The sequence below is a fragment of the Orycteropus afer genome, unplaced genomic scaffold (genome assembly GCF_000298275.1).
Source record: "Orycteropus afer afer isolate SDZICR_OR568_19922 unplaced genomic scaffold, OryAfe1.0 scaffold00258, whole genome shotgun sequence".
In the NCBI taxonomy this organism is placed as follows: Eukaryota; Metazoa; Chordata; class Mammalia; order Tubulidentata; family Orycteropodidae; genus Orycteropus; species Orycteropus afer.
In genome coordinates this window covers 4371028-4397015 of record NW_006921845.1, presented here as the reverse complement: position 1 = coordinate 4397015, position 25988 = coordinate 4371028, and positions in this window count along the sequence as shown.

The window sequence follows — 25988 nt, the reverse complement described above, 5'->3', positions numbered from 1 at the left end:
AGTAACAGAATGGGACCTTTTCTCCATCATTCATTGGCTTGGATAGCAGACCTCTGATATGAAACAGCCTACTGCATTTGGGCAAGTTGGATCATTGTAATGAATACTTGTCTCTAACTTACCATGTCGCACGTATTGCTTTAAGCACTCAGCATATATTAACTAATTTGATTCTGACAATTAACTTTGCATTCTGTTGTCATCAAGTTGATTTAGACTAATAGGAGAATAGAATTGCCCCATAAGGTTTCTAAGGTTCTAATCTTCACAGAAGCAGATGGGCTGGTGGGTTCAAACTACCAACCTTTAGTTAGCAGCTGAGTGCTTAACCACCTTGCCGCCAGGGCTCCTTCACAACAGGCTTAGGAAGTATTGTTATAAACCCCATATAAAAGATGAGAAAACTGAGACAGAGAGAGGTTAAAACCTTGCATAAATTTACCCTGTTAGATGGGGATAAAATACAAATCCAGACAATCTAGGTGTTTGAGCCATCGGTCAAGCCCACCACATACACTATGTTTGTATTTGGGTTAGAGGCTAGACCTTCAAACTCAGCCCAGAATTCTGAACCTTGCACTAAGTTATCAAAGATTTAGATGCCCCCTTCTCTAACTAACTAGAGAAAAAGGTAGAGAGTCTGGAAACCCAACTACCTCTATGTCTTTGCCCCATGCTTATAGAAAGTCTTCCATCACTGTGTCCTCTTATCAAAATTCTATTTATCCTTCAAACATCAGCTCAAATGAAGCCTTCTCCATTGTGCTTCCTAAATTTCTGGAGCTAAAATGACTCTCATTTTCATTTCTTCCAACATTTACTGCTTAAATCTCTAATATTGCAGTTTTTTAAGCTCCCTTGAGTTATAGCAACACTTCTTTTCTCTCTGAGGCTGTGAGCCCCTGGAGGATGAGAACTGGATCCTATTCATTTTTGTATTTCACACAGCACTTAGCATTTTGCCTTCTAGGCACTCAGTAAATATTCATTAACCTAATTTGAATTGAAATACAAAATATTGGAAAATGCACTGTACTGGGTTTTAAGAAACTTGATTTCTAAACTTAGTTCTGTCACCAATTAGCCATATATAGTTGGGCAATTTATGTAACTTCTCTGAACCTTAGTTGTCTTATCTGTAATTGGATGATATAATCTCTAAGGCTTTATGACTTTCAGAGAATAGGCTATTATTTACTCTGAATTTATGTACACAAAAGTTTTTAAGCAAGTACCTAACATATGTTTAATGTATTCTGAGATCACTCCAGGGCTACTGGGGTAAGGTACTTCCAAACAGGGAGATGTGAAAGGGGTCAGCAGCTCCTTGAGATAGTCCAAGGCTACCAGGTGGTTATGTTTTAAAATTCCAGCCTGGTTGAAAACCCAGGTCTTCAAGGATTGGGTCCCAAATGATGTGCTAGATACAATAGAAGACAACTTTGAGACATAGAAGAGAGGGCTCTGCCCTCAATATGCTTAATATGTGGTAGAGTCATTAGCTAGCTAGGCTTCCCTTAAGACCACCCAGGAAATGGCATGCAGATAAGAGGAAAGAACTTACCAGTGAAAAGGTGGCCAAAATTGGGTATGTCTGTATTCCTAGCTTAGACTTACACTTTGACTAAACAAATGTAAATGGTTGTTGTTTTTGGTTGCATTTGGGTTGACCCCAACTTATGATGACCCCATACACAACAGAATAGAACACTGCCCAGTGTTAGTCTGGAAGTTTCACTGAAACCTATTCAACATCATATCAATATACAAGCCTGCACTGGCAGATGAGTGGTGGCTGTATGTGGGATGCATTAGCCAGGAATTGCACCCAGGTCTCCTGCATAAAAAGTGAGAATGCTGTAATTGAATAGGGTTAGAAGGCAGGAAATAGTGATATTTGACAAACTGACAGACGAATGGTGGTTTGTTCCATGGATCTGATAATTAGGACAGGTGACTAAGAAGTAATTTAAATATATGTAAATTTTTAAAATCAATATATTATACCACCACTCATCTGTCAGTTTGCTGTACTGAGGTGGCTTGTGTGTTGCTGTGATGCTGGAAGCGATGCCACAGGTATATCAAATACCAGCAGGATGACCTATGGTGGATGGGCTTCCCAGTGAAACTTCTAGACTAAGACTATACTAGGAGAAAGGAAGACATGGATCACTTCTGGAAAAAAAAAAAATTAGCAACTGGAAACGTTATGAATAGCATGAAACATTGTCAGATATAGTGCTGGAAGATGAGCCCTTAGGTTGGAAGACACATAAAATATCACTGAGGAAGAGCTGCCTCCTCAAAGTAGAGTTGACCTTAATGATATGGATAGAGTAAAGCTTTTGAGACCTTCATTTGCTGATGTGGCACAACTCAAAATGTGTGTGTGGGGGGGCAAACAGCTGCAAGCAATCATTATTAACAAGAATGTGGAATGTGTGAAGTATGAATCTGGGAAAATTGGAAGTTGTCAAAAATGAAATGGAACACATAAAGATCAGTATCCTAGTCATTAGCGAGCTGACATGGACTGATATTGACCATTTTGAATCAGACAATCATATAGTGTACTATGCTAAAAATGACAACTGAAGAGGAATGATGTCACATTCAATGTCAAAAGAACATTTCAAGATCTATCCTGAAATACAGAGCTATCAGTGATAGGAAAATATCCATATGTCAACAAGGAACACAAGTTGATACTACTACTACTAAAATTTATGAAAAACCACCAAAGGCAAAGATGAAGAAACTGAAGAATTTTATCAACTTCTGAAATTGACATGCAGTCAAGATGCATTGATAACTGATTGAATGTACAAGTTGGGAATGAAGAAGCATTGACGGTTGGAATATATGGTCTTGATGACAGAAATGATGCCAGAGATTGTGTGATAGAATTTTACAAGGCCAACTACTTATTCATTGCAAATACCTTTTTTCAACAACATAAATGGTGACTATATGTGTGGACCTTGTGAGATATAACACACAGGAATCAAATCCACTACATCTGTGTAAAGAGATGAAGGAGAAGTTCAATATCATTAGTCAGAACAAGGCGAGGGGCCAACTGTGGAACAGATCATCAATTCCTCATATGCAAGTTTAAGTTGAAGCTGAAGAAATTTAAAACAAGTCCATGAGAACAAAAATATAACCTTGACTATATCCCACCTGAATTGAGAGGCCATTTGAAGAGTAGATTTGATGCGTTGAACATCAATGACCAAAGACCATCAAGGACATCATAAATGAAGAAAGCAAAAGGTCATTATAAAGACAGGAAAGAATGAAAAGACCAAAATGGATGCCACAAGAGACTCTGAAGCTTGACCTTGAATGGAGAGTTGCTAAAGCAAATGGAAGATATGATGAATAAAAGATCTGAACAGAAGATTTCAAAGGGCAGCTCAATAAGACAAAGTAAAGTGTTATAATGAAATGTGCAAAGGCTCAGAGTTAGAAAATCAAAAGGGAAAAATATACTTGGCATTTCTCAAGCTGAAAGAAGTGAAAAAAGAATTCAGATCTCAACTTGCAGAATTGAAGGATTCTAAGGAGAAAATACTGAACAATGCAGGAAACATCAAAAGAAGATGGAAAAAATACACAGCATCACTGTACCAAAAAGAATCAGTCAACATTCAGTCATTTCAGGAGGTAGTATATGATCAAGAACCTACAGTACTGAAGGAAGAAATCCAAGCTGAACTGAAGAAATTGGCCAAAAACAAGGCTCCAGGAATTGATGGAATGATCTTTGAGAAGTTTCAACCAATGGATGAGAAACTGAAAGCATTCACTCTTCTATGCCAAGAAGTTTGGACGACAGCTACCTGGCCAAACAACTGGAAGAGATCCATATCTGTGCCCATTCCAAAGAAAGGTAATCCAACATGTTTTGGTTACTTCTAGTGCTGCTCTAATAGGAATATACCACAAATGGATGGCTTGAACAAACAGGAATTTATTCTCTTATAATTTTGGAAGCTAGAAGTCCAAGTTCAAAGTGTCAGTTTCTAGAGGCTGGGTGAAAGCCCCTTGACCTTGGGCTTCAGCTCTGCCTCTTGCTCCTGGCCCACCAAAAGCTGGAGGCTTTCTTCACTCAGGCAGCTACTGGATGCTGAGGCTGACAAACTCAAGGTCGACAAGCAAAAAGGCATGGTCCTGATGTTACCAAACCACACAGCAGGCCATTAATTCAAGTCCACTGAAAGTTCCAAGATTGGCAGAGCATGGCAGGCTACTGAATGAAGACTTGGCTACATGCTGAGTTCAAGTGTGGCAAGCAGCTATAGACCATTCCCAAAAGCTTCTCCTTATATACAGGAAGCAGACGACAGCCCTAAGGCAGCTACTCAGCTGCTCATAGCAGATTCCACCATGGAGTTGATTACCAGTCTCATCATGGGAAATAACTACCACCAGTTGCCCAGCCTATCAAAACCAGGCCCAGCCAAGTTGACATATAACCTTAACTACTATGCAACAAATTGTAGAAATTATTGAACAATATCATTAATATCACTTCAAGTAAAATTATTCTGAAAATAATTTAAAAATTGGTGCAGTAATAAATCAACAGGGAACTGCCAGAAATTCAAGCTGGATCCAGAAGAGGACTTGGAATGAGAGATATCACTGCTCATGTAGGATGGATCTTGGCCGAAAGCAAAGAATATTGGAAAGATGTTGACCTGTGTTTCATTGACTATGAAAAGGCATTCGACTGTGTGGATCACAAATTATGGATAACATTGTGAAGAATGGGAATTCCAGAACACTTAATTGTTCTCATGAGGAACCTGTACACAGAGCAAAAGACAGTCATTCAAACAGAGCAAGGATTTAAAATCAGGAAAGTTGTGTGTCAGGGTTGTTTTCTTTCAACATACTTAATCTGTATGCTGTGCAAATAATTTGAGAAGCTGGGCTATATGAAGAAGAATGTGGCATCAGAATTGGAGGAAGACTCATTAACAACCTGTGATATGCTGATGACACAACCTTGTTTCCTGAAAGTGCAGAAGACTTGAAGCATTTGCTGACAAAGTTCAAAGACCACAGTCTTCAGTATGGATTACACCTCAATATAAAGAAAACAAAAATCCTCACAACTGGACCAACAAAGAAGATCACGATTAATGGTGAAAAAATTGAAGTTGTCAAGGATTCTGTTTTACTTGGATTCCCAATCAACACCCATGGAAGCAGCAGTCAAGAAATCAAATGATGTGTTGTGTTGGGCAAATCTGCTGCAAAAGACCTCTTTAAAGTGTTAAAGAATATGTTACTTTGAAGACTAAGGTGTGCCTGACCCAAGATATTGCCTTTTCAGCCACCTCATATGCTTGTAAAAATTGGACAATGAATAAGGAAGACCATAGAAGATTTGATGCATTTGAATTGTTGTATTGGAGAAGAACATTAAATGCACCATGGACTGGTAGAAGAATGAACAAATCTGTCTGGGAGGAAATACATCTGGAATGCTCTTTAGAAATGAGGGTGGCGAGACTTTGCCTCCTGTACTTTGGACATGTTATCAGGAGGGACCAGGCCCTGGAGAAGGACATCATGCTTGATAAAGTGGATGGTCAGAGAAAAAGAGGAAGAAACAAAACTGATTGACACACTGGCCGCAATAAAGGGTTGAAGCAAAGTAACAACTGTGAGGATGGCGCAGGATCAGGATGTGTTTCTTTTTGTTGTGTGATTGTTATGAATCAAAATCAACTCGATGGCACCTAACAACAACAACATGGAACAGAAATCAGTTTCTCATATTTCTCTCCTCACTGTGTAAAACAGCAGCAGAACAGGCTTTCTTTTTGTTGTTGTTGTTTTGTTTTTCTTTCTCCTCCCACTAAAACAAGCAAGTGAAACAGACCCTCAGCAGACCTGACTTCCATTCCTTGAATGGAATGGAATCAGCAGACCTGACTTCCATTCCTTACTCAGCCAAGAGTAAGTTGGAATTTAAGAAAATCACTTTTCCTTGTTGGAGTTCAGTTCTAGCACCTGGAAAATGAAGGGATTTATAGTGAATGATCTCCAGAAGCCCATTCAGCTAGGAAAGAAAGCTCTGTGATAGATATGTTCTTTCCCTAGACTGTAAACTACTTGGAGGCAAGGGCTGCTCTTGCAATGTGCCTGGCACATTTTGGGGGTCAGTAAACTTTGGTTGAATTTAATGGAATTGAACATATTAGATGAGGAAGGAGGAGGTGTGAATCTGAAAGCTAAAAAGGTGAAAGCAAGTCCTTCCTTCCATTAGTGGGTGAAAGCTAAGAGGACACTATTTTGCTAAGAGGTAAAGATCCAGCCTGGAGAAGAGTTGAAGAAACATTCCATATTCCACCACACGGGGCAGTTGAAGTCCTTGAGTTATGCAGTGCCTTGGAGAAACTTATTGATATATATAAAGAAAATGCTGATAAATCATAAGGATCAGACTGGTCAAAATAGATAAAAATTATGCCTTAATTATAAAATAATACATTAAGAATTGGTGGGAAAGTCCCCAAATTCTTGCTTACATATTCAAAACATAAATAATTATTTTTGGGTAGGTAGTGCATGTTGTCTGGTTACCTAGTGCTACTCTGACAAGAATATACCACAAATAGGATGACTTGAACAAACAGGAGTTTATTCTTACAATTTGGAGGCTTTAAGTCTGAGTTCTAAGTGCTAGGCTCTAGGGGCTCTGCCTCCTCCTCCCACCCCACTAAAGCTGGAGGCTTTTCTTCACTAGCTGCTGGCTGCTGAGACTGACAAGCCCAAGGCTGACAAGTAATAAGGCACAGTCCTGATGTTACCAAACCATAGGGCAGGCCATTCATTCAAGTCCATTAAAGGTCCCAAGGTTGGCAGAGCATGGCAGGCTGCTGACTACATGCAGGGTCCAAGTGTGCCATATGCTGGAGACTATTCCCCAAGGTGTCTCCTTATATACAGGAAGCAGACCTCATCCCTAGGGCAGCTATTCAGCTGCTCACAGTAGATTCCACCATGGAGTTGATTACCAGCTTCATCATGGGGAATGCTATATCCAGCTGCCCAGCCACTCAACCAAGGCCAGCCAAGTTGACACACTAACTTAACTACCACAATTCCACCCCTTGTCAACTTGGCACCTAATCAGATCTTCAATGGGTGGCATCTGTACAGAACTCCTTCACCGGGTGGCTCTAATCCCCTAGTTCCTGAGTGGCGACCTCATCCCCTTGGCCTGGTGGGCCCTGTTCCTCTACCTCTTGGGTATGGCAGCCCTTCTCCCTCTCTCTTGGGCAGTGGTTATGGCTCCATCCCACTGGCCCACACACCAGAACCAAGTTGGTGATGGTCTAACTCTTTGAAACCTAGGGGGCTATGGTAGTTCTAACCCCCAAGGCCATGGTCCTACTCTTTGAGGCTGAGGCAGCTCTGCTTCCCATTTCCTTGGTCTCTCCACTTCTGCCAATTAATGCCAAAAGCAACTCACTCTGCAGGAAATCTTCCCACCCAAAAAGCACTCAGCTTTCTTGCTTCATGGGCCGACCAACCTGCTGTTCCATTTCATGCCGGTCTTTTCTACCAATTAATGCCTGAAGGCAACCCACTCCGTCAGGAAGCTGTCTGCGCAATGGCATCCAGCTTTCTCCTCTGTGGGCTGGTAAGGCTGTCTCTGTCTCATGCTGGTTCTCTCAGCTCCGCTCCTGCTATCTCTCATGCCGGTCTCTTGACTCTGCTCCTGCCATCTCTCAAGCCACATGCCAGGGTCTCTCTGCCACTGTCTTGGGTCAAGGATGCACTCCACTTCTGTTTCTACATTTTAGGTGTCTGTCAGAGCAGCACCCCACTCTCTCTGTACCACATTCTGTTCTGGTTACCTACTGCTGCTCTGACAAGAATATACCACAAATGGAATGGCTTGAACAAACAGGGGTTTATTCTTACAATTTGGAGGCTTTAAGTCTGAGTTCATAGTGACAGGCTCTAGGGGCTGGGTGAAAGCCCCTCAGCCTTGGGCTTCAGCTCTGCCTCCTGCTCCCAGCCCACTGGAGCTAGAGGTGTTTCTTCACTCAAACAGCTGCAGGCTGCTGAGGCTGCCAAGCCCAAGGTTGACAAGTAAACAAGCACCGTCCCAATGTTACCAAACCACATGGCAGGCCATTCATTCAAGTCCATTGTAAGTCCCAAGGTTGGCAGAGCACGGTAGGCTGCTGAACAATGACACAGCCACATGCAGGGTCCAAGTGTGTCATATGCTAGAGATCATTCCCCAAGGCTTCTCCTTATATACAGGAAGCAGACCACATCCCTAGGGCAGCTATTCAGCTGTTCACAGTAGATTCCACCATGGAGTTAATTACTAGTCTCATCATGGAGAATACTACATCCAGCTGCCCAGCCATTCAAAACCAGGCACAGCCAAGTTGGCACACAAACTTAACTCCTACACATGTATCCATCACTTACTTATCTGTCAGTTTGTTGTACTGTGGTGGCTTGCATGTTGCTGTGATGCTGGAAATTATGCCACCAATGTTTCAATTATCAGCAGAGTCATTCATGGTGGACAAGTTTCAGCGGAGCTTCCAGACTAAGACAGATGAGGAAGAAAAGCCTGGCCATCTACTTCCAAAAATTAGTCAGTGAAACCCTTACAGACAACAGAACACTATCCAACTCATTTGCTTTGTGCACCTTATCGGGAAGATTAATTGTTAGAGGAAGACATCATATTTGGTGAAGCAGAGGGTCAGCAAGGGCAAGGGAGACCCTAGGGGAGATGGATTGACACAATAGCTACAAGGATGGACTAGAACATGCCAGTGATTGTGAGGGTAACACTGTTTTACATAAGGAATTGGAGTAAACTCAACATCAGCAATTGATCTATCTAATGCATGTACATAGTATAAAATTGAAAAGATTTTTAAAATATTTGTTGAAAACACCTATTTTGTTTATTTAAAGTTTGTTACTTACTTAAATAAAAAATTTAATTCCATTTTTAAGTAAGCAGTGAATGAAAATACTAGCTAGCTTGTCTGTTATTTTAACAACTGGAATTAAGGCCAAAACCTTCCTTTGCTTGTTTGACGGCAAATGAAATGTCAGCATCTTGATACTGAACCAGTGAACAACATAAGGGTAAAATTATTATCCTCATTGAACTGATTGGAAACCTAGGCATGGAACAGAATGTAGACAAGCTCATCTAGAAAGACACTGCAAGACCGGGTTTGAAAAGCAGCTATCCTGATTCTGCCCCCCATCAGTTTGTTATCTTTCTTCTTGTCTTCCTGCACAGGTAAGTTTCTTTGAAAAGGAAGTGCACTGCAACTCTGGGGTCAGGCCAGGCTCTCCTGATGGGCCAGGCTCTCCTGATCGCCCAGCACTGCCTGCAAAGGTAAGAATGTCTCTCCAGCAGAGGATTCTGACAGTTTTAGGAGGGAGTCATGTTCCCTTTGGAGAGGAGCACATTGGGATCTTTGTTCCCAAATGGGTCACATTTCCTTATGTTTATTGAATTCCCTCAATCACAAGCTTGATCTCTGGTCCCAGGAAGGGGGGCTCGCTAAAAGAGAACATGCAAAGTTGAACTTTATTTATTCTTGATAAGAGAATCAAAAGGAAGTTAACTTTTTGTCCATTATCTTCTCAAAGCTATCAGAAGAATTATGAAATCTTCCCAAGATCAAATGCTGAGTCTCTTCACAAAGCCTGTCACAATGAATTAATTTGCAGGTCTTTTATCCCTTCCTTCCCACTATACAAAATGAGAGGGGTGTTTTTTTCCTCTTCTCTACATGGATGTGGTTGTAAAATTTGCCACAAGGATTCTCCATCACCCTGTCTCCCTGTCCCTCTCATCGCCACCACTCGGCACTCCTCATCATCTATTCTGTCTAGCAGTTTAAGGAGCCAAAACTGAAACACAAGCATAGATACCTTTCAGCTCTGTCCAAATAAGAGATTGTAAAGACAGTTGGATGAAATAAATTTTGAAGTTGTAATTCTGGAGTAAGTTACCAGTCTCTTAGTTGGTCCAAGTTTTCTTCCCTAACTTTTCTCCCTCCATGGTAGAATGGCCTTGACTCATTGAGAATACATCTTCTTTATTTTAGTGCTCTTGACTTGCTCCAATCAACACATTCCTTTAACTCCTTTGAAACAAACTTGTTAGAGCTGTCTACAGTGCCATGAGATTTAACTTCCTCTGATGAATTAGGAGGTTTAGCAATGTGTATGTTTTAGAAACTGTGCTGTGGGTGATTGTAGCACAGAGCAAGTTCACTTATTTAACATTAAATGTTGTGCTATTTATTGTTCTAAAGGTAGGTTGGGGAAAGGGGGCATTTGCTAGCAATGAACATATATTTTCAAATTTAGACTTTTTTGCTATGTGTTGCTAATCCACTTGCCTCCCCTTTCAGCCAAATAATAATAATAATAATCCAAACTCATTGCTATTGAGTCGATTCCGAATCATAGCGACCCTCATTGGGTTTCCAAGGCTGTAAATATTTATGGAAGTAGATTGCATCATCTTTCTCCCAAGGAGCAGCTGGTGGGTTTGAACCACTGACCTTCTGGCTAGCAGCCAAATGCCTTATCCACTGTGCCACCAGAGCTCCTTTTCAGCCAAATAGAGTAGTGAAAAAAAGCAACATCATGAAAAAACCATTGTCCTTCAGGCTTACAGCAAAAGGAAGCATTATTTCAATTATCAAGGAACTTAGATCCCGGCTACTTTTGGAGAGGAAAGTTTTGGGATATGTGCCATGATGATTGATCCAAAGTGGTGAAAATACTTATTATCCAACCACTGCCAAAATTTCAGCTTCCCTGTCTTGCAGAGCTAGTGCCAAATGGTAGTACGTCCTCATGAATCTTACTTGGGCTTGGGTGTTTCTCCACCCCCCTAACTACCCATTTGCTGTCTGGTTTCCAAAGAGATAATCTAATCTACTTGAGTTCTTATGGTTTAACTGTTAGATGTAACCTTGTCTCAAAGTCTGAACTGTCACCCCCATGAAAAGTCTCCAATTTTCTCTTTAAAGTTTATGAATTAATTTACCCAATAAATATTTGTTCATAATCTCTGTGTTATATGTTGGATAGCAAAGGATAAATGAAACAATGAGACAAATATATCCCCTACTTAGCTTTGGAATTTATGGTCTAACCGGAAAGATGAGCATTGAACCACAAAGTGGAGTTCAGTTCCAAGCTTGAAGAGTGTAGAAGAGCTAGTGTCTATCAGACCAGTAGCCTTGGTCATTCTTATTATTTTGAATTTAGTTCCATATTTTTCTCCCCCTCTATCTAGAACCTTCTCTTGTGATTCCTTTCAGAGCAGTCAGCCATGGTAGCTAGGCACCATGTAGTTCTTTTTGTCTCAGAGTTGTAGAGGCTGGTGTTCATATGATTTCTCTGGACTAATTGTTTCCTTTCATCTTTGATTTCCTTTACACTTTGTTGCTCCAGATAAAGAGAGACCAACAGTTACACTTCAGATAGACATTCACAAGCTTTTAAGACCCCACTTGGTACTCATCAAAGTAGGATGTGGAACAATGACTTTGTGGACTATGTTATGTCTCCTGAGACTATTGTTTGGAACCCCCATTCCCAGTGATTCATTCCCTCAAGATGTTTAATTATATATAAGAAGTTTTCATTACTTTGCCCCATGTATGCTCTACTATATACATAGATATATTTGCAGCACATATAAATACATATATAGAAATATCCTTTGTCAAATATCTATATATTCATGGGTATAGCACAATTTTCAGCCAAACAACAGACAGGTTTATCAGGTAAACAATAACCCAAGGGAAGTACACACTCCTTAGAACAAGTAAGCCTATGAGATAAAAAAAGGCAGGATTTACCCAGGAATAAAGTTCAGAAGGCAGGAAAGGATGGAAAAGAAGAACAAATGGAAATGGTAAACACAGGGAGAAAGTGGAATGAATACCATTACATTGTGTGGATTGCAGCCAATGTCACAAAACAAAATGTGTATGAAATGTTAAATAGAAAACTAATTTGCTCTGTAAATTTCACCCACATCTCAATAAAAAGTTAAAAGAAAGAAAGAAAGATGATCATTGAACAAGAAATCACAAGTGTGATGAATGTCATGTTGGCACGCAGGGAGTTATGGGAACATATCAGAAGAGACCTAACTCAGAATGTAGACAGGTAAGGAAAGGCTTCCTTGGCAAAGTGCCATTTATTATGAGACCTGAAGGATAAGAATGAGTAAGGAAAAGATTCTAGGTAGAGAGGACTAGGAGTGCCTGTGTGGAGCTCAGCTGCTAAGTGAAAAGGGCCATCTCAGGAGGAAGACTTGGTGATCCACTTCCAAAAAATAAGTAATTGAAAACTCTAAAGAGCTCAGTTCTATTCTGACACACATGAGGTCACCACGAGTCAGAACTGTCTCAATGTCAACTGGAAAAGGAGGAATAAGGTGAAACTTCTGAGGTAGAAAGGAGAGTGTTATGTTCCAAAAAACGAAAGAAGCCTAGTGTGGCTGGATCATGATAATGTTGTTGTTGTTGTTGTTATGTGCTGTCGAGTTGACCCTGACTCATAGCGACCCCCCCTTGGGTTTCTGAGGCGGTGTCTCTACAGAAGTAGATTGCCCAACCTTTCTTCCAAGGAGTAGCTGGTGGGTTTGAACCACCGGCCTTCTGGTTAACAGTCAAGTGCCTTAGGCACTATGCTACCAGAGCTCCTGATCATAGTAATAGTCAATATTAATTTTGCATTTACTATGTGCCTGTCAATGTTCAAAGCATTTTACATATATTAATTTAGTATATAAATATATTATCACATATATGTGATTAATTTAATCACAATGATTCTGATGTTTAGGAAACTGAGAAAATAGAAGAGTTAATTAACTTGTCCCAAGTCATACCACTAGGAAATTCTGTATCTTGGGAAAAAGTCAAGGCAGTCTGGCCTCAGCTTTTGCCTTCTGAACCAAGTACCAAGCTACAGAAATAACAAATGGAGAGCAGAACAGGGTGGCATCATTTGAAACAGAAAAAGGAGAGGACAGATCATTTGATGAAGGCAATTTAGACTGCATTGAAAATTCAATGCAACACCCAGGTCTTCTAAATAAAAATTTCAATTTCTTTTCTCATGTGGAAAATTACAGGAAACCACTAAAAGATCAGCCTTTGTTTGGACACTGTGGGAAAAGCAAGAAGTAATCAAATGAATCCTCAAATGATGGAAAACGTCCTCATAATTTTTGAAGAAGGGAGAGGTGAATGTGGGGTGAAGGTGCTGACAAGTTCATGGAGTAGGCATTACCTGAAGTGGCCTTGTAGGAATAATTACATTATAGACAGGTGGAAGGAATGGAATGGTTTTCACACTGGTGTTCATTTCTTTGTTCATTCATTCTTTATTTTTTTTTCCCTCAGCTTATACATAGCAGGCACTTTCTACATGACTGATTTTCTGCCAGGAATTGAGGAGAAAGAAAGGAATTGCATAAATAAAGTAAAATCTAGCAAGAAGCAAGGGCACAAAAGTAGGAAAGTCTACGAATGTGTGTGATATTGAAGAGACTAGGTGCTCAGGGTCAATGTTGAGGGTAAGTGAGAGTTGAGTTTAGGAAAAGGGGTAGATGAGGTCAGAAGAGATAAAGTAATTAATTATTATGGTTCTGATCATTAATATTGAGTATGAGAATTTTTTTTTTTTCTGATAGATTAAGGAAGAAAAGTCCAACACCAAACCAGTTGGCCTTGAATCTACCCTAATTCATGGATACCTCATGTGTGTCAGATTAGAACTGTGCTCCACAGGGTTTTCAATGGCTTACTTTTCAGAAGCAGAGCTCTAGACCTTTCTTATGAGATGCCTCTGGGTAGGTTGAACCATGAAACTTTCAATTAATACTGAACACTTAACCATTTTCCCCACCCATGGACTCCATTGGTAATGTGAAGCCATGGCAGATTCTTGAGTAGGCTATAGAAACAGGATAGTTTCTAGAAGAAATTACACTGGACAACAGTGAGAGTTATGGTGTCAGTCTTATATCAAGTCAAGTAGAAGAAGGGTCAAGGGACAAGAAAGTAGATCTTAATGTAATGTACTCTTATTTTTCACTTGCTCTAAACATACTTTGAAATGGAAAGTTGCTATGGATTTGTAGTCACTATTATTCTTAAAGATCAGGGTTAAACAAGTTTTCTTGGTTGCTAAAAGTAGACAGAATTTCTGGCTGGTAGCATGGACCAGTTTTATTCACCGAAAACTGCCTTCAACTTGGCACTTCTTCAGCCAGAAACAAACATATTATTCACCCTGAACTGCCCTGAAAGGGGTAAGAGAAATGAATGTAATTTAAGGAGACTGTCCTTAATTAAAGGAGTCACTTTTTAAACTTCAATGGCAGCCTTGTTTGGGTGAGGATATTTTTTTCATTTTAATATATTTTTTCCAAATCCTTTTGCCATTGGAAAGTTTATCACATTTGAGTTTTACCTGGTAAAGTTTAATTTAATCTGCAGCAGATGCTGTGTCAGGGTGACTAGAAGTCAGGGATTGGCATGCTCATTGTATTTTAGCGCCAAGGCATGTGAGACAACTATCAGCTCTGAAACAGTGAATGCAGCCTGTTGTGTGCTCCAAGTTCTCAGGGCAACTGTGCTGGGCCCTGGCATTTCAGTTCAGCCAGAGGGTCAAATGGGTGGATTTCTTTTGTTTTGTTCTAGCATGTGCAATTTAGGGCCCACCTCCTTCAAGTAGCCTTCCCGGAGGTGTTTTACTCCACTCTACATGTGTATTTTCAGTTAAGCTAATATTGTACATTTTGTAAGCTGACATTATTTTTTATATGGGTAGAGGTTCTACAGCAATGAGTGATAAGAACTCTGAGCATAGTGAAAGAACTCTGAGCAAGAATGATTTTATTTTTTTAGCAAACACCTTGCCTTGCCCATTTACCATTTGCAGAGCTAAGAGGATGTACATATGTTGTGCACATGTGCACACACGCACACACACACACAACCTATTTTGTTTTCTCAAGGATATTTTTCATGGTATCTCAGAATTCTGGAACTGGTAGGGACTTTATGGATGATAAATTTCATCCCCACCATTTTACAGACAAGGAAATTGAGAACTAGACACAGGGATATGGATGCCAAAAGGCATAGGGCTATCCAGGAAGTGCAGGGATTAGAATACAAAGTTTCATCCTCTAGGTTGGTACTTGCTGTACACCTTATCACCTAAAATTCTCACATTTTACCAAGAAGGAGGCATAGATTGGCAAGACTGGTCACTTAGAGTGTTGCTGTTAAAAAACAATTTATGCAGAAGTCTTCCATGTAGGTAGGTCTTGAACTCACATCTCTAGAATCAGAATTAAACAGAATAATAATAATAATAAAAATCCTGGAGCACCATGTTCTGTGAGTCCTGTCTCCCTTCATGGTTGACCCTGTGAGAAATTGCTGGCTACATTCTTCATAAGAATGTCAAGAGACTGAACAAATCATGGCTGAGTGTGCTGAGACAGGCACTGAATAGATATACAAACAGCACTTCCGGTCACAGTAGTGGCCGATTTTCTGCAAACCTGTTAATTACTTCAAATATGTGGCTTAAGTGCAGCCCATGAATCAAATCAGAATCCAGTTCCTGGAAACCAAGCTTTGATAAGGAGAGAAAAGAAGGTATGAGCCACAGTGAAAGGGAAGCAGCTCGGATCATTGTAAGAGCAGGGTAAGCAGGAAGAGATGAGGGTGTCTGCAGCCTGTTGCTTAAGACTCTGTCACTGCAGAATCCTCTCCAAATAGGAACTCCTTGGGGCTTGTGTTGTGCTGCCCACCCCAGTACCTTGTTGCTATCTGCCCCGCCCCCCTTGGCAGCACTCGGTATGCTGAAATTTTCTTTTCAATCTACTCTTAGTACCCTTTCTTCCTGCTAAAATGACTTGCTTTGCATTCCAGGCCAACAGAGCCCTATCATCTACCCTGTACTGTGATAGTCAGGAACTCAGTCATTGGTGTATTTTAGGCTAATAGCCATTGATAATGGGGAACATTCACTCTGTGGGATTCTGACCATTGCCATTTCATTTCTAATGAAGATATGTGCAGCCTTATCCCAGATGAGCAACTCTTCGATAGCCTCCAAAGGCAACAAGGGTGGTGTGTGGGACAGAGGTTCTACTCCTCAAAATACATCTCTGTTTTAGTTCTCTAGTGTTGCTACAACAGAAATACCAAAAGTGGATGGATTAACAAACAGGAATTTATTCTCTTACAGTTTATGTAGCTAGAAGCCCAGATTCAGAGTGCTGGCTCTAGGGGCTGGGTAAAGACCCCTGACCTTGGGCTTCAGCTCTGTTTCTTGTTCCAGGTCCCTGGAGAAGCTAAAGGCTTCTTCTGACTCAAGCAGCTGCTGCCTGCTGAGGCTGACTGAACCCAAGGTCAGCAGATAAAATAGCATAATCCCCAAATCAGCAGGTAACTAGGCAGGCCACTGGTTCAAGTCCAGGAACTTGGAGATGAAGACTTGGCCAAACGCACAATCCAGAAGTGTCAAAAAGCTAAAAACTTTCCTCAAAGCTTCCACACATATACTGGAAGCAGGCCATACCCTGAAGGCAACTAATTAGCTGCTCACAGCAGATTCCACAATGGGATTGATTACACCACATCCAATCCCATCATTGAAAATAACTGCATCCAGCTGCCAAACTACACAACAAAGTCATGGCCCAGCCAAGCTGACACACAATCTTAACTATAACAAATCTCTTAGGCTGACTACAAATAAAACTGGAGCCAAACAACAAGATTGTTGTTCCAAATCTCCATGTGATGAGTAAATGAAGTAATAAATTTCTAAGTTGGCACTTTCAAATTTCTAAGTTGGCACTTTCAGCATTGTTGTTGTTGTTAGGTGCTGTGGAGTTGACTCTAACTCAGAGAGATCCTATGCATAGGAGAACGAAACACTGCCTGGTCCTGTGCCATCCTCACAATCTTTACTATGCTTGAGGCCATTGTGCACAGACTCAAAGTCAATCCACCTTTCTGAGGATCTTCCCATTTTCACCGACCCTCTACTTTACCAAGCATAGTATCATTCTCCAGAGACTGGTCCCTTCTGACAACATGACCAAAGTAGTGAGATGAAGTCTGGCTTCTAAGGAACATTCTGGCTGCACTTCTTTGAGGACAGATTTGTTCATTCTTCTGGTAGTCCATGCTATTGTCAGTATTGTTCTCCAACACCACAATTCAATTGCATCGATTCTTCTTCTTTCTCCCTTATTCATTGTCCAGCTTTCACATACATATGAGGTTATGGAAAATATCATGGCTTAAGTCAGGCTTACGTTAGTTTTCAAAATGATATCTTTGCTCTTCAACACTTTAAAGAGGTCTTTTGCAGCAGATTTGCCCAAAGCGATAACGTCATTTGATTTCTTGACTGCTGCTTCCATGGCCATTGATTGTGAATCCAAGTAAGAAGAAATCCTTGACAACTTCAATCTTTTTTCCATTTATTGTGATATTGCTTATTGGTCCAGTTGTGAAGATTTTTGTTTTCAGGGAATTACCAGGGTGATGTGATCACATTTCACAGGAGCTGGTTTCGTTTTATTTGACAAATTGAATTTCCTTTTAAAATATTTAATATTAGAAAGTAGGAAGATGTATATGATTATCAATATTGTATAGAAATAAATATAAGCATGTGTGTGCTTTTATTCTGTCTGAATGCATGTATGGGAAGATTTTCTTCTATGAGCTTTATCAAAGTTATAGGAAGTATAAGATTAGATCAGAATATTGGCTTAATTATGGACTGTGAATCATACTATGGTAACATTGAGTCAGACATCTCTGTTATTAAAACATTAACCATAGGCAACACTTAATAAACAATTACCTTAATCAATACTCACTGTAACTCTTTAAGTTAAGCATTCTATTATCCACATTTTATAGAGGGTAAACTGAGGCACAGAGAAGTAACTTGCTCAAGGTCACAAAACTTCTAAGTGGGACAAGTGGAAGCCAATGTCAAGTCTATTTGATACCAAAACCTGGATACATCTGTAGTTCATCTTTATAGACAAACCACAGACACCTAGAGCTGAAAAACAGAGGCCAGTCTGTGTATTTGATTCAGTGCTGTAAGATTTCAAAGAAAATCATATGGTCAGTCTAAAGATGGATTTTTAGAAAAAAAAAAAAGCTCTGTAGACTAGATCCTACCTAAATGAAACTTTGAAGCATAGATTTGACTTAGAGAGGGTCAGAGGTGGGAAAATGAATGTCTTCAGAACTGGAGAAAGACATGACAAACAGTGCAGAAAAGAACAAGAATATTGGCATGCCTTTAAATGAGGGTTTGGAAATAAGAATGAAAAGTCTGTATGTACTTATATTTGCCAATGTAGGTGTTAGACTCAGTCTTGAAGGGGAGGTAAGGGTTGAGTTGAGTCTTAGACCTGGATAAGATTTAGGACTGGTAGTTTTTCATGGATGTACTTTACCTGTATCTTAGAAGTGAGCTCTCAGGACAACTGGTAAGGATTTTAAACTATTTTAATAGCAAACAGCCACCAGCTCATCTGTCTACTGAAAATAATAATAATAAAATGACAAGCAAATAGAAGAGAAAAACAACTCTTGCATTTTTGTAGCTTTGCTCTTCTGTGGTACAGATAGACTTGCATGGAATTGTTCTTACTCACAGTGGAGCCACAGTCTAAGCAGAAGTGTGAGTTATCATTCTATGTTCTATGTCTTCTTTGAGGCAGAAAATATTTTCTACACAACCAATCATCTTATGTTCTCGCTGAAAACATAACATTGTCAGCTCAGACTTTGAGACCACTGTTATATGTGCCAAATTACCTTGCAGTTATTTAACCCTCATCCACGTAATGAAGATGTATAATGAATATGGCCTCAGAATCAATTATTTTCCAACACACTGTGTTCTCTTTCTTCATGGATTTATACGATCCACCACTTTGGTCATGTCACTGGAAATATTGGGTATATCCCTAACCAAAGATAGCTTTTCATATACTATTGGATCTTTTACATAGACTCAGTGGTCATATCATGTTGTCTTCTTCCTCTGCTCTTGGTTTTTCTTCTCTTAAGTGATAAAATATTAGGAACTGATGGAGGACTTAGATGAGAACTTTTATCATGAGAGAATTTTGAGCCCAAGAAATTGTTTCATTGAAGTGATATCAGAACTGCCAGGAGTAAGTGGATATTTGGAGTCAGAAAGTACTGAAATCATTGTATGGGATGCTGGGAATATGGACAGGTTAGGTAGGGAAAGCTGGTTGGCAATTTCCCAAATTTCCAATCTCTAGGGAGAATCTTTAAGGGTTGAGTGTTGAAAGCTTTGTAGGCTTTGCAATTTACTAAGATGAAGTCATATTAAACAAGTACTTCCTCAACTTTTCATCCTATAAAATGGACAAAACTCATGTTATCATAGCATTCTCTACACCAGACACTTTCTGAGAACTGTTTACTATGTCAGGAAAGTGAAATATCAAGAAGCATAAAAGAAAGTACCAGTCTTGAAAGAGATCATGGTTTACTTTTGCAGGCTAGACCTGTCTCATGAAAAATTCACACAATATGTGACAATATATAGTAAGTTTGAAACAAATCACAGAGTCCAGTGGTTCTCAAATAATGTCTTTCATCAGAATCAGCCATGACCTTGGGAAAGGACAGGTTATCATGGTCTATTCCAGGAAATTCTGATTTAGTACATCTGTGTTTGAGCATTTGTTAGCTCCAAGTCAGCTAAAGAACTACTGGTATAGACAATAAGGAGAAACGAGAAAATCACTGTGGGCTGGGTCTGGAAGGAAACTTCCAGCATGAAGCATAGAGGTGAAAGACGCAAAGTTCATGGAACTGCTGGCAAATACAGGTGAAGCGACAATTTTTAATTGTCAGGGAGGCAATTCACATTGGATAAATGGCCTAGAGATTAGTCCCATGCTGTCAAGGACAACAAAAAGTCAGTTGTCATTGAGACAGCTCCAACTCACCAAAATGCCGTGTGTGTCATAGTAGAAATGTGCTCCATAGAGTTTTTAATGGCTGATTTTTCATAAGTAGGCCACCCGGCCTTTTGACAGGCATCTCTGTGTGGACTTGAACCTCCAACCTTTTGGCTAGCAGCCCAAAACATTGATTGTTTGCATCAGCTGGGACTTCCTGTGAGGGCAATGCAATGAAACCTGTGAGGCCAGGAAGATGAAGATGGTTTAGTTTCTTCAAAAAAAAAAAAAAAAAGACTCTGGTGGGGAAGTGATTTGTTAGAGATGTGAGTGAAGGGTAGAGAAAGGTGAGCCTTGGATTTTCAGTTGGGTGCTTCAGGTCCTGAGGACACTCAGGATAAAGGAAGAAGGGATGTAGGTGTTTCTGTTCTTACCCCTCCCTGTCTGCTCACTAAAGCAAACTGATTTCTAGCACAGTCCAGGGTACACTTTAAACAAAACATTAAGATTAGACAATCCACTTACCTTTCCCAAAGGAGATCATTCACCCAGAGGAAGTTTGACAAATGATCGTGTAAAATATTATGCTTTTAAGGAGGTCCCTTATATCTCTCAGAGTCAATATAGTCCATTATGTCAGTTCCTATCCACTGGCTTCTTTCTCAGCTATTTATATTTCCATTTAGTTCAAGCTTAGGCAAAGCTCACCAAGGCCTAGAAAATTAAAATTATTGGAGACTCATTAGTTATCTTTTCTCAAACCATCCATCTTCTTCATTCCACCCACTCAGAGCCAGGCAGTTTGTCTCTTGCTTCTTACTTGTAAACTTTTCCAATGTGAGATTCTGCTTTGATCCAACGTTTCTATTCTTGTTCTTTTGACAGTATCTTTTCCTCATCTAATCTTCCTTCCGTTTTTATTCTTGTTTTGGGGTTGGGTGAATAAGTAATGGGGGAAAGAGCTGATGTGTTGTGGTCCTTTTACCATCTTTTTTTTTCATTTTTAATTGTGATTTGGGTTAAAATTTACAGAGCAAATTCACTTTCCATACAGCAGTTCACATACACTTCATCTCATGACATTGATTACAATTTACCACAATGCAACAGCTCCCCTCCCACTTCCTCCCGATAGTTATCTCTTCCCTGTGTCCATCCCTCCACGCACCCTTACCCCCTGAGCTCTCTCCCTGTGCATAAACAGCCCTCCTTTCTCTCATGATTGTTCTCTCCAAGGAGTGTAGCTACCTCAGGTAAATGTTCAACTCATATGCCTGTCTTTCGTTTGGCCGGAAACCACAGATGTGGGCTCAATTTCAGACCTGAAGGGCAGCTAGGGGCCATAGTCTCAGTGGTTCCACCAGGCTCTATCAGACCAGCAAACCTGGTCCTCCTTTTCTTTTACCATCTCTTGTTTTACTTTTATCTTTCATGCCATTATGTTTACATTCTATACCCTACATACCCCTCGCAACCTATTCCTCCTTGAAGATCACTTATAGAATCATAGGAGAAATGATACAGGGGTATATTGACACAGAGATATGCTGGCAGTATCTTGAAAGAGAAAGAAAAGGAGTGAGAAGAGATACTGGGGAAAATGAGGAAGAAAGGAGGGAGAGTTCTTGAAAGAGATGATGGGAAAGGCTGGTGGTGTAGTGGTTAAGGTATTTGGCTGCTATCCAAAAAGTCAGTGGTTCAAATCCACCAGCCACTCTGTGGAAGAGAGATAAGGCAGTCTGCTTCTGTAAAGATTTACAGCCTTGGAAACCCAATGGGGGTCACTATGAGTTGGAATTGACTCGATGGCAGTGAGTTTGGTTTTTATTAAGTACCTAATATGTTGTAGGCAGTGTGACAACATGTCATTTAATTCTTACAATTCTCCTTTGAGTCTGTGTTGTTTCTTCATTTATAAAATAGTAATAATAAGATTCAAATAAGTTATTCATATTTCCCACGGTCACATTGCTGGTACAAGGTCCAACTGGAATTCAAACTCAGTCTTTCTTTCTCCACTATATCATGAAGAAGTGAAAAGATATGTTTTTAGGTCAAGAAACATCTTTAAGAGGAAGTTTCCAAGACACAAATTAAAAATATATAGTTAGTTTTATACACTTATTTACTCATATATACACATGAACACAAATACATGAATTAATAGTTATTTATTTAGTTTGATAATTCTTTCACATTGTTTCATAATCTTATAGTTGGAAGGGACCACAGGATTCTTCAGGAATCTCTCTATAGTAATGCTTACTGTCAATAATAATGCTTAAGTATCTTCAGAGAAAGGGTAAGTCACCTTCTTGAAAGGCAATATGTTCCATTGTCAGACAGCTCAGATGTTTATATAATTATTACTCCCAGGGTGCTGTGAGGATTACCTGAGAGTTGTCCAACTGTTTTTAAATTATATAGAATACATCCAATTCTCTTTTCTCATGACATTTTCTTCATATATGTGTAAATGTATTTTAAGAATTGTTACCAACTACACTCACACGCACACACTCACTCTCTTCCAGCTAAGTACCTCTCACTGCCATCAAGTTGGGTCCGACTCGGAGTGATCCCTCTTTGGGTTTCTGAGGTGGTATCAATACAGAAGTAGATTGCCCAACCTTCTTTCCAAGGATTGGCTATTGGGTTTGAACTGCCAGCCTTCTGGTTAGTAGTCAAATGCCTTAGGCACTATGTCACCAGAACTGTCATTGTCGAACATAGTAAGTTAAAAACAGTCTTATAGGTTCCAGTATAAGATGGCGGAATAGGAAGACAAACTACACAGACCCTCTTCAACAGAGAAAAGAGAAACCAATTAACACAGATACAGAAGGTAATCTTGGAGCCCTGAGCTTTGAAAGGAAGCATAGAGAAGTGGACTAAACTCCAACTAGAAGAAGAACCTGCATGAAAACAGTGAAAGAAGAAACGTATGGAGCTATAGACTGTCAGCAATCCTGATGGCACGGACAGCTTGGATATTGCCAAGTGGTGGTAGGACCTAAGAATTAACCTAAAAATTGGCCCTGCTAGGTAGGGGCTGCATGGAGGACTGTACTGATAGCTGGTGAATAAAAGGGGAAACAGTAAAGGAAGCAAACTGAGCTGTGGACTTTTGGCTGTTCAGAGGGTACAGCCATTTTGAATGTTTACAAGCAGTTTGACCATTTTGGATATTTAAAACAAGTGTTATATTCCAGGGACCTAAGAATAGGCTTTACTTGCCAGGGACCGCAAGGACATACTAGACACTGAGGCCTGGAAAGGTGTGTATTCCCCTTGTTATTCTTATACCCCACACCCTCTTGGTGAACTGAGGTGTGGTCAGCCCTCACTCCCACCCACCTTCTGGGCAGGCAGGAATTGTATCCCAGTCTTTATGTTCTGATGGAGCCTGGGTGCCCTGTACTGCCCCACCCAGATTTTCTTCTTCTTTTTTTTTTTTAGTTTGTTTGTTTTTGTCTTAACTTTGTTTTAAAATAATAATTATTAGTAGTATTTTCATCCTTATTATTATTATTCATTCTTCCTCCCTTCCCAGGTTCTAGTTTTTGTCTTTTTCTCTCTTACCCTTTCCTGGTTCCCATTTTTTCCTTTCTTGTGGTTCTCTGCATTCCTTGTTTCTCTTTTTGCATTTTCCCCATTTTTTTCTTCATTATTCTCCTACTCTACTTACTCTACATGTTTTCCCTTATTGTCCCCCCCCAGATATTGTGGATTTTTCCCTTCAATTTCTATTCATATTTCTTTTGGCTTATTAAAGTATTTCTTTAAATATTTTCTCTCATTTATTCCTTTTCCTCTTTTTTTCTTTCTCTTTTTGGTGATTGTTCCTGAGTGTTTATGCAGTGTGTGTTTTTTATCCTCTTGCTTTAACTTTTTTTATGGTTTTCCAATTGTTGTTTTTGTCTAAATGAGTGAGAGACAGCAGCCATGCCCATACAACCCAACCACACCCTCATTTCCTGTGGCTCCACTGACTGAGATCACTTCCTTCTGCACCAACTGGCCAATGATATATGACCATCCATAAGAGCCTTACTCACCCTTCACTGCCCTTCACAGTTAACAGAGACTTCTGTAGCTACTCTCATTCTCTATCACACCCACCAAGATATAGGTGGTGAGTGCATAAAGTGCTGCAACTAGTGAGTAGAGGAGCACAGTACCCTGCTCACTCAGACGCATCCAAAGAAAACAAAGACCTTGGGTGAATCACTCAAATGTACAATCACCAACTTAATAAAAATACAACAAAGTCACAATGTCTCAGACACAACAGACCATCATAGTCCACACAAAGAAGCAAGATAAAGCAGTAGAAACAAGGAAGTAGGATACAGACCCAGAACACATCCCTGAGGGAGAAGCAGCTTTGGAACCTCTGATAAGGAATGCAAAAGAATCATATTAGGTACCTTCAATTGACTGAGAGACAGATCAAGGAAAACACTGACAAAATTAAAGAAAACACAGACAAAACTCTAGAACAATTACAGAAGAAAATACAAGAACAAAATAACAAAATAAATGAAAAATTAGAAATGATACAAAATCTACAGGTAGAAGTCTAGAAGTTTAATACTGAATTTTCAGAAATTGAAAACACATTGAAAGGGCAGAAGAGTAGAATCGAATCAATGGAAGGCAGAATTAATGAGATTGATGGCAAATACATGAATACTTCTTTGGAAAGGCATCAATCAGAATAAAAATCAAAACAAAAGGAAGAAAGCCTAAGATTTATGTGAGATACCATCAAAAGGAATAAACAACGTGTAATTGGAATTCCACAAGAAGAGAACAATAAAACCACAGAGAAAATTGTCTAAGATTTGTTGGACAGAGAACATCCCTGATATGATAAAGTGAGAATATATCCATTCAGGGAGTCCAACGAACCCCAAACAGAATAGACCCCAAAAGAAAATCACCAAGACATATCAAAATCAAACTCATCAAAACCAAAGACAAAGAAAGAATCCTGAAAGCAGCATGGGAAAAATGAAAAGTTACCTACAAAGGACAACCAATAAGACTAAGCCCTGATTTCTCAGCAAAAACTATTCAGGCAAGAAGGAAATGGGATGGTAAATATAAAACCTTGAAAGAAAAAATTTCCAACCAAGAATTATATACCCAGCAAAATTGTCCCTTAAATATGATGGTGAAATTAAGAGATTTTTATATAAGAAGATACTAAGGAAATTTGTTAAAACCAGACCAGCCTTACAAGAGATACTAAAGAGAGTCCTTTGGACAGAGAACCAATAATAGCAAACAATAGCTGACCATTAATACACATGACATAACCCAGAAACTAACCCAGTTATGAAAGTAGCCAAAGTAAAATGAGCTTACAAGATTGTAAACAGGGAACCAGAGACATCAATTGGCAAATGAGAGCAACTACAAAACAAAATGAGGGAAAAAATAGTGTAATTACAGAACTTCTAAATGCTGAGGAAGTCAAGACAATTGCAAGATAGAATAGACTGTTCTAAACTCAGGGAGAAAATTATAAATCACAGGGTAACCTCAAAGGAAAATGATAACCCTTCACATCACAATAAAAAAGAGGACAAGCATAAATATTTAGCAACTACTAAAACAATAGCAATGAAGGAATGATAACATGATTCAAAAACAAACTGAACTCAGCACAGAAAATTATATAGAAAGAAGAAACGAGAAACGCCATGACAAACACGTAAAAAATGACAGCAACAAAATCATACTTGTTGATAATTACACTGAATGTAAACAGATTAAATGCACCATTCAAGAGAAGGAAAGTTGCAGACTGGATAAGAAAACATAACCCATCAATATGCTGTCCACAAGTGACACACATTAGAGAGAAAGACAAAAATAGGCTAAAAATCAAAGATTGGGAAAAGATATATCAAGCAAA